Raw genomic sequence first — 11,340 nt, forward strand, 5'->3', positions numbered from 1 at the left:
CCTGAATCTACTTCCAATTCATATAAGGCAAAAAGATGCTGACAAAATAAATACACATTGATTATATTAGGTGATAAGTACTGTAAAGAATAAGGCAGGGAAAGGAATAGAAAGTGGTGGAGAGGACAGTGTTTTCTATATGTAGGCAGAGGTCTTTGCCCTGGTAAGGAAAGACCGAAGGGACCTGAATAAATTAAGGAAGAAGCCATGAAGCGATATTGGAAATAAGCATTCTGAGAAGAGGAAAGAACAGTGCAAATGCTATGTTTGTGAGTTGCTTTTTGTGTTTGTTTCTTAAGTGTGGCTGAGAACAGAGAGGGGATTGTTGGAAATGAGGTTAGAGAGGCAGGCAGCTCAGGGTCATGCAGGCTATGGAGGGACTTTGTCGATTCTCCTGAATAAGATAGAAGGAAGATCCATTAAATGGATGACCTTAACTGCTGTGTGGGCCTTAGAATGCATAGAGTCAAGAGAAAAATCAGGCAGACTAGGCTAATGGGTAAATTCCAATTTGCCAATACCTGGGAGGTAGGTCTACCCTAAGTGGAGAGCAGGTGTTCAACTTCCAGTTTCCTGCTGCCACTTCTGAGAGAAGCCAGTTTCAAAACTCCGTCTCCATTATCTTCCCTTACTGAACAGCCATTTTAAGTGCAGGAGTGGCAGAGAGGGGATTCTAAGGTCTGTGTATATCCATAGCTGGTGCTCAAACATCTCTGCTTGCTCTTTAGCAGGGACAACCAAACATTTCTATATCCTGAGCTCCACCTCTCTTCCTTAAAATTTGCTGTTTTGTGCACTGGCATAGAGGGTTAGGGTGTAAAGCCACAATGACAATGGAAGGTTGCAGGACAAAGCCAGACTGACATATAGAATCATCCAGATGTAAGTCCAGGTAGAAGACTGAGAAAGGCACTATTTGATAATCTGAAGGAATTGTCTATGGCATTTTTCCCCTTAAATCATGAAACTTATGTTAATGCTTCAAAATCTTTACAAAATATTCCACTTAGTATCTCTTTGGGCTACCAGCATTCTGACAAATTAGTAAAGTATAGCCAAAGTCACCCCATTGTCATCATATTCCCATTTATAGTGATTTTTAAAATGATTTCTTTTCTGGGTGTAACCATAGAGAGACTTTTTTGAATACAGCTATTTCAAAACTGTAAATTACAGCATAATTTTAATTTCAAAACTGTATTTATCAAGTACCAGTGTATAGTACTGAGACCTTTATAATGTTATTTTTAAAACCTACATATTTTAAAGGGGATGCTGTCTAACTTTAATCATTTCTCCATTTAATGTTTTTTGTTGTTGCTCAAAAGAGATATATGCATCTGTGATTTTTCTTGTGTATTAACAGTTTCAGTGAGGATCAAAGTGACCTAAATACAGTCTACCATAAAGGAAGTTTTTGTCAGCAAGGACAAAATGTTTTAGTCACTGATACATAATGACTTTTCAGCTTAGATATGATGTTTATTGTTAATACTTTTGACATTTATTTTCATTATTAAAGTGTTTGTTTTCAGAAAGCAGTGTGTGTATTCACAATGGTCATTTTGATAACTAAGATATTATTTTGAAACTTTTATGATAATTTCATGTTTAACTTGGGATGTGGCTAAGTAGTTTATACTAGAGATTTTTTAAGGCATAAAGAATACATTTAAAAATTATAGACCAGAATCACAGAGAGTATTTATCAGCAGACATCAAAGGTGAAATAGATTAAATAATATTACTAAAATATGAAAAGAATAAGAACATTTTTTCATTTAAAATATACATAATTAGAAAATGGCAACAGTCATACCTAAAAGGAATTCCATATCCAAACTGGGGAATCTGTAATTTTCTATGCATTAAAGAAGAGATGTGCCAGGTAACTATGATTCCACCAGAGTTTTATGCTGTCCAAAAATAGATGAAAATTGGTTTCATTTTATCTTCTCAAAGGTTCAGAAAACCTTATGACCAAATACAACATAAGAAGTTATTAACTTGGAATTAATATGAACTGGTAAATCTTTTCCAACTCCCACAAGTCTAGATTAGTTGCCTTTCCTGTATCTTCTCATAGCATGGAGAACTTAATAATTATTGTAGCACTTATCCTATTGTATTATAATTTCTTTTTACTTGCCTGTCTTTTACATTAGACTGTAAGCCACCCAATGACAGGAACTATATCCTGTTCACCTTTATATTCCAGCACTTACCACAATGCCTATTACATAATTGGTTAAATAAATATTTACTGATATGATTATTCTGTGTGTGACTTTAAAATCAGGGGTACATAATCTTGGTCTACCATTTACTCCAGGCATGAATGAGCCAGCTAGCTTTGTGCGGTTGTGTCTCTGCAGAGCCTTCTTTTTAGTTTTTATTTACTATTATTATTATTATTATTTTTGAGACAAAGTTTCCCTCTGTCACCCAGGCTGGAATGCAATGGCATAATCTCAGCTCACTGCAACCTCTTCCTCGAGGGTTCAAGCGATTCTCCTGACTCAGCCTCCTGAGTAGCTGAGATGACAGGTGCCCACCACCACATCTGGCCAATTTTTGTCACTTTAGTAGAGACGGGGTTTTCACCATGTTGGCTAGGCTGGTCTCGAACTCCGACTTCAGGTGATCTGCCCCCCTCAGCCTCACAAAATGCTGGGATTACAGGTGTGAGCCACTGCACCCGGCCCCTTCTATCTTTCTTCCCCAGAGCTTTGCTGACATTGCAATGGAGATGCCTGAGAGACTATGCCTAACGAACACCCATGTGCAGCCTAGAAGTGTTAGGCATTACTTTCCCCTATGGCAATCACTGACCATGAGATACTAGCATTAGTGGATAAACATTCCCATCTTTGGTTCCTTAGATGAACAAGTCTGCCGCACATTTAATACATTTCCATGAAGGATCCTGGTGGGATGGTACACAAGTTACCCACAGTGGAGATCAGCTGGAGAATCCAGCTTTCCATTGCTTTGCCCTTCTTCTCTGTTCCATCATACCAGTCTCCCACTTACTGCTGCCTGAAATCATTTCCCAAATAAAACGTCTTTACATGCACCTTGTTTTAGGTTCTTTTTTCAGAGAGCATCTAATGCTAAGACACCACCTAATGAAACTAATGAAAGTTATATAAATCATCTGAATCTCTGTTTTACTGTTATGTGAAATAACAGATGAAGAAAATAGACCTAACAGCAACAAAATACCGCCCACCATTTACCCGGGTAGGGACAATGATCTAAGATTACAAGACTGAAATTTTATGCTACATCAAAAGTCCTCTCTCAAGATCAACTTAGTACCATTCTCTCTCTTTCTATATATTTATTCAGAGAAATACTCCCAGACTGAACAGGTAGGAGGAAAAGGAGGAAAAAAAGAGGGCATTTTCAATTATTTTTACCCAAGACTAATGTTTTAAACAGAAAGTAGATCAGACAAATATGACCATAGTATATACCACGGGAGGCTTATCTTGCAAGTGCTAGTCTGCTACCCTTTCTGAACAAATTTTGCAATCAGCATATGACTCTGGTTTATTTTATGAGTAACATAAGTCACCTTTGTAAATTGGCAGATAAACCTTTATTTATTAGTGATTTATTTCAATTTGCTTATATTTGGTGTTTTTGCCTGTACATTTAGAATAAATATTAAACCACAGTTTTCCCTTTCTTTTATTAGACTTTGGAAATATGATCATAGTAGATTTATAGAATACAAGTATAATTTTTTTATATATTTTTATCCAGTGTTTTAGAGCAAATTATATAATATTGGCCTAAGCTTGCACAAATAGTTAAAATATAGTTCATCAAACTAGAGCTATTTGGAGTTAATGCTATTAAAACTTTTAATTTTTCAAGTAGCTATTAGTATATGCAAATCCTTGTCTTCATGCCTTACTACCCTGTGACCTTGGTCAAGTTTCTCTGTGCTTTAATGTTTTCAACTATAAAATGAGGATGAATGATAGTTCTTACCATATAGGGCTGCTGTGATGATTTGGTGAGTTAAGATACGTAAATATTTAAATATAAGTACTTATAACAGTGCTGGGACATAGAAAGCACAAAATAAATTCTAGTTACAGACTTCGGAGAGAACATCACAATAGCTTATGTACAGAAAGTCTTTGTACTGTTGATAAATGAGCTACTCAAAAAAGTTCACTGAAACACCTGATGTAAACTGCAAACCAGGAAAATCTGTCAGCTGGACACTGCCGGCCCTCACTCCATTTGAAGGTGCTTTAGGCTTGAATATAGAAATCTTCCCAAACGGTTGCTTTCTAGACTTAAAAAAAAAAAAAAAAAAAAAAAAAATCTGAATTTGTAGCTTGTTGTAACCACTAACATTTGTTTTCCTTTTGTTTTTATAGAAATGCCTCTTATGAAGTAACTGGCTGATCACACCATATAGAGGCCTAACTTAGATGGAAGCCAGCCTGCAACATCATCTCCTGAACTGAGACATACCATTTAATCGTTTAACTGATATTATCTATTCTGGGGTCTGAGAAACTGGTTGAATGGCTTATGGGACAATCCACCAACTCAGTTTCTGGACTATACAATGTCTTAGGGAAGTTTCAGACAGGAGAATGTTGATGTTCAGGACATACCACTTCGAAATATGGCACCTCAGCATTTGGAAAACCAGCAGAAACAGGAAAGTCTGACTTTCCCCTACCCTTATTCCCTGAAACAGGCCATAAAAGAATTATCTGACCTTCCTGTAAAGTGAGTCATAAGACGCTCATTCCAGAGGGGTCCTTCCTGTACCTAGAGGAAAGAAGTGTCACACAGGAATAAGGAATACAAAGAGTCTGAACAAACAGATCTTATTTATGTCCTCCCAGTTTATTACCTTTATACTATATCTTTTTGTCCTCCAATAATACCCTGCACGACTGTGCATAAAAATACAGTGTGCCCTGTTTAGGGAGGTCATTATTTCTGAAAGCTTCTGTGTCTTGCAAAACTGATTTTAAATAAATGTGTATGTTTTTGTTTTGTTAACCTGTCTATTGTTTTAGGGTCCCAGCCATGAACCCAGCAATGGGTGAGGCAATATATCACTGTCCTGCACAGTATTATATTTTCAGACTTGTAACAGAATTTATAACTGAACTAAATAGAAAAATGGGTGAATAAGTTATGGCCATCTGCATGACAAATTATCACATATTCATGGGCAATGTGTTTTCAAGGAATTTGTAATAGGATGTCCCCTTGAAAACCCCATGCAATCATTGTTTTCCTTTTTATTTTTATGGGAAGCAGAAATAATTAATCAACTATGGTTTTAAAAATTATTCTTGAGCAATGGGTCTTATGTTTCTTTACCCCTTCCAATAAATACAGGATGCATTGTGAAGATGACACAGGAGAATTTGCAACTACTGTTTAATGTTCCTTTGTTTAGAAATCTGCCCTGCTTTATTATTTCCATTTTATGTCTTTATAAGTAAATTGAGTTAAAATTGGTTCCCTTGTAGATCAATAACTTAAAAAAAATCATAGATGTCACATGACACACAATTTCTTCTGTAAGGAAGGTAATAAAACTTGACTATTGGCCAGGTTGTCTTTGAAGGGTCTTCAGTGTAGGCTGAAGATGTGTTCCTACAGTTCTAGTGTCTGAAGAATGTTTGGGTTATCAAAGAATTTCATCTCTGACAGAGTATTTTATATGTAATCAAAAGATTGAGAGTGTTTCATATGCAATTTTACTGGTCTGTGTCTTTTGCTCACCGGAAACTTTCCTTTCAGTTATATTTAAAAAGGAAAATAAAAATTAAGCCACAATTCACCCCTGAAAGGAAGTAACAGCTAAATTTGACAGTGCCTAAGTCAGGCATTTAATACAAATATTATTATAAAAATATTAAGTGAGAAATGTGAAACATACAACTCTATAGTGATAATATTCCAACTGTATATGTGTCTGTGCTTGCGAGAAAAATAGAAATTATACTAAAACATTAACAGTGGTTTTCTATGGATATTAAGATTATGAATATATTTCTTTTCTTTTCCATTATGTATTTCCAAATGCTCCGCTATAAACATTAATCACTTTTATTTAAAAAAAACTGGCTAATCAATTTTAATTGACAAGAAAAAATTGTGTATATTTATGGTACACAACATGTTTTAATATATCTATGCATTGTAGAATGGCTAAATCAAGGAATTTAACATATACATTACCTCACATATCATTTTTTTGGTTTGAGATCACTTTAAATCTATTCTCTTAGCAATTTTCAAATATATAATACATTGTTAGTAACTGTAGTCACCATGACGTACAATAAGTCTTTAGAACTTATCTTTTCTGTCTAACATTTTATGTCCTTTGACTAACATTTGCCCAATCCCCCTATCCCCTACCCTCAGCCTATGATAACCACCAGTTTACTCTGTTTTTATAAGTTTCACATTTTTATACTTCACATATAAGCGAGATTATGTGGTAATTGTCTTTCTGTGCCTGGCTTATTTCATTTAACACAGTGTCCTCCAGGTTCATCCATGCTGCTGGAAATGACAAAATTTCCTTCTTTTTTAAATGTTGAATAGTATTTCATTGGATATATATACCACATATATATAAAATAGAATATTAAAATCCCAATATTGGAATATGTACTAGGGATATATACAAAAAATATGAAATGAACCAGTTGAAGAGATACATACATTCTGATGTTCATTGCAAGATTATTCACAGTAACCAAGATATGGAACTAAACTAATTACACATCAATAGTGGAAAAATAAAATGTGTACTACTTTTATAATGAAAAAAGTGTCTATATTGTTTAGAAATTTATTTAGAAGTCCCCCTTCCCTTGCTAGACCCATGTCTTTTTCTCTGTTAGCCTTGAGAACATGACAACTGCTATTCTGGTAGCCAACCAAGAGATTATGCAAATTAGGACTTCTATTGTAATGCAGGAGACTACAGAAGAAATAGCTGAAAAGTGCACGCCTGGCTGTTCCTCTTCTCATCAGTTCCCTGAAATGAGCACACACTTCCACACTTCCTATGACATTTTCTAATGGTATTTCTACTGATGGTAGCCATAGAAGAGGAAAAAAGTAGTGCAAAGATAGGTACAAAAAAAAGTTTAAGATAAAGTTTTAAAACAAACTAAAAATCAACTAGATTAAAATACTTTTTCTAATATTCATAGGCATGGAAATTGAGTTATTCACTGGTTTGTCGTAGCATTTTCTTCTCACTTTAGAGGTATATCTTTATAATCTGGATCACTCTTTCTAAATGTGAAGTTTCTACTTTCCATTCTTTTCATCTTTGGTCTGGTGTTCCTGGTTCTTTTTTCTTGCATAAAGTTCATTTGTACTCCTTTGTACCCTGAGTCCCTGTTATCCACCATAGAAAACAGAGAGTGGGGAGGGCATATAATACTAATAATATTGTTGGGTCATTTTGTTACAAAATATAATGGTGGAGAATGATGCATGTTAGAGAAGGCAAGAAGAAAAAATGAGAAACAGATCTTTGAAATAATCATATTAAGAAAGAATGGGTCACTTGTTAGATATAGTCAAGGATACATACAAACAGTGGAATAAATTATTTTACTGTGTTGCTTGCTAAATGAACATCAAATAATCCTTTCTGGTCTCTATTATTACAGCATAACCCCTTTTGGTATAATTCATAAATTCACTTTATCATCATCCTGTTCTTCCTTTCTACACAATATAAAGTAAGGGAGGTCTTTGTGATAGGAGATTAATATTGAAGTGATACTTTCCTGCTTTGGTTCTAAGTATTTTATTCTTCTATTATTTTTCAATTAGTTTTATAACTTCTAACTCCATTCTTATAATAAGTGCAATACATATTTGATGTACAAAACACAAGAGGCAAAAATATAAAAATTACTTTTCATTTTTTTTCCCAGATATGATCACTTTTTACATTTAGAAATACATATAATGGAGGGATAAGGGGATGAATCACAGTTAAAATAAAACCAAGGGTATTCCTTGATGGAGGTGTGCAGCTGTTTAACAGTTTGGGGAAATACATTTTATTAATGTTCAACTGGGGCATTCCACTATGCAGGAAGTAGCTAAAGTTAATATTATTCTTCCAGCACAGAGTACCTTCGACCGTCCTGTACAGCTTGTAAAAAAAAATCTGATAGTACATGATAGTAGACTCTGGGGAATTAAAGAAGATGATATCTTCTACCATAAGAAAGATGTGTATTTATGGAACATAATACACATCTTCTACCATAGCTGTGTATTTATGGAACAGCTGGATTCTTCTTTGGGGGAGCCTCAAACCCTTCAGGGCCACTAAGACTGCTTGGTGAGACTATGGTCCTAATCTAATGCTTTCCCAGAAGTGGTGATGTTGCAAGCTAGGGAGCTGATTGCATTTTGAATTAGGTTAGTTGTTTCAATTCATTCATTTTTCATTCATTCACTTATTCCAAAAATAAGGATTACGTGCCTAGAATAATCCAGCATGATTTTACGTGCTGTCATAGGCAGTGAAGAAAAAAGACAAGTTTCCTGCCTCATGAAGTTTACATTCTAGTGAGAAGAGAAAAACAATGCACAAATAAAGATGCATTTCGGTCAATAAATGCCAAGGAAAAATAAAGCAGAATAAGGCAGCTGGATACAGGATGCTATCTTATAAGAGTGAATTAGAGAACTCCACACTCTTGTGGTGACTTATGAGCGAAAAATAAAATAGAGGACCTAGCAGTGTGATTTTGTGGGAGTATCCTTGGTAGAATAATAGTAAGTGCAAAAGCCTGAGGTACTCTCAGCTGGAATAATGAGTGAAGGGGGTGTGCTAGGAAAAGGGTCAGGTTCTGTAGGGTGCTGCAGGCATTCTGAAGACTGGCATTTACTCAGAGTGATTTAGGAAGACATGAGAAGGTTCTGAACAGAGTAAGGATATAATGATTAGGTTTTAAAAGCATCATTTTGACTATTTAGCATATATATACTTGGTCCTATATCTGATGTTGCATTCTGTCTAATAGCTATAATGCTTATTCCTTTACCTCACAGTTTAATGATCCATGATTTATATTTTATTTAGCAAGACAAATCTTTCTTCATTAGTCATTTCAAAAATTGTATTGTCTGGTTTCATACATTTTTTTTCCAAGTAATATTTGGAAATACTTTTATCTCAACACCATTATTAGGATTTTGTTTGGAATTAAATTATATCTATAGATAAATTTTAGGAGTCTTTTTATAACACTATTGATTCTCATACAGACTATGCTAGTTCTATGTTCTTAAGAGTTATTTTAGCTTTCTTGGAAGAATTTTATTGTTTTCTCTATACATTTTCTCTAAATTTATTATTAAATTTAACCATAGAATATTTACATGTATATTACTTCTGTGGAATGGTACCTTTTTATTACATTTTCTTACTAATTCATTCTGGTATATAGAAAAGCTAATACACACATGTTTATGTGTGTAGATAGATAATCATAACTGACCTCCACACAACGTGCTTATATATTATAAAATTTTAATTGGATTTTCTTCAATTTTTAGATAATTATTTTTCCAAGAATATGTATTTCAATTTTTTCCCAATATTTGTATTGCTTATTTCTTATTTTTCTTGTATTGCATTACCTAAAGTGTCCTGAGAATATTAATTACTTGTGGTGATAATGGTTATCATTTTCTTGTGTCTCATCATTTATGTAAATACCTCTGATACTGAGGCTACACATTGATTAAATGGCTAACCTCAATCAAAGAGCAGTTATTGGTTTTGTGAAGTTCTGCACTGAGAATACTAAGGTTCAGTACTAATAGTACCATGATCAATTAGCATTTCATGACGTGGACTTCGAAGCAGATGGATTGTTACTAACCTAGAATTTAATATAATGCTCTACACTGATTTGAGATGGTTTTCATCATGGAATGGTCATACATAAAGAAGTTTTTAACAAAACTCTCTTAGATAGTCTTACACCCACGTTTTCATTCAGCTGACAAACAATCTCACACCCACACCCTCATTCAGGCTGAAGTTTTCATTTGTTTGTTCATTTGTAGATTTGGGGAAATATGACACTAAAGAAGTAGCACCCTTCTATAAAGAGCTCCCGATTTAACCTGGGAGAATAGAGTCTTCAAAACACTAGTGAGCAAAAGCCCATTGCTTTAAAGTTCCTCCAAAAACAAAACAAAACAAAACAAAAATCTGAGATCTAGATTTAATTCTTCATCTATATTAAACCCAACTATTCTGATTCACAGATTGCAACATTACAAGGTAATAATTCTTGCCATAATTCTGAGACTATGACCCTCAAAGAAAGGTGGGAGCAGTTTACCACAACACAGAACAACACACATTCTTACAATTAGGATAGTAGTGCAAAGAGAGACATTTGAGACCCGTTTCCTGGAAGTTTGGGCTTCAAAAAGTTTGCAGGGCCTTTTAGACTCGGGAAAGGGTGAACATCACCAGTGGTAGCTTTTTTTTTTTTTCTTCTCTTTTTTTTTTATACTCTATGTTCTGATGTACATGTGCAGAACTTGGAGGTTTGTTACTTAGGTATACATGTGCCATTATGGTTTCCTGCACCCATCAACCTGTCATCTACATTAGGTATTTCTTCTAATCCTATCACTCCCATAGCGCCCCCAATCCCCAACAGGCCCTGATGTGTGATGTTCCCCTCCCTATGTCCATGTGTTCTCATTGTTCAACTCCCATTTATGGGTTAGAACATGAGGTGTTTTGTTTTCTACTCTTGTTTTAGTGTGCTGAGAATGATGGTTTGAGCTTCATCCATGTCCCTACAAAGAACATGAATTCATCATTTTTTATGGCTGCATAGTATTCCATGGTGTATATGTGCCACATTTTCTTTATCCAGTCTATCATTGATGGGCATTTGGGTTGGTTCCAAGTCTTTGCTATTGTGAACAGTGCCACAATAAACATATGTGTGCATGTGTCTTTATAGTAGAATGATTTATAATCCTTTTGGTATATACCCAGTAATAGGATTGCTGGGTCAAATGGTATTTCTAGTTCTAGATACCTGAGGAATAGCCACACTGTTTTCCATAATGGTTTAACTAATTTTCACTCCCACCAATAGTGTAAAAGCATTCTGATTTCCCCATATCCTCTCCAGCATCTATTATTTCCTGGCTTTTTAATGATCACCATTCTAACTGGCATGAGATGGTATCTCAATGTGGTTTTGATTTGCATTTCTCTAATGACCAGTGATGATGAGTGTTTTTTTCATAAGTTTGTTGGCT

This window comes from Macaca nemestrina, chromosome 11, assembly GCF_043159975.1.
Source record: "Macaca nemestrina isolate mMacNem1 chromosome 11, mMacNem.hap1, whole genome shotgun sequence".
NCBI lineage: Eukaryota > Metazoa > Chordata > Mammalia > Primates > Cercopithecidae > Macaca > Macaca nemestrina.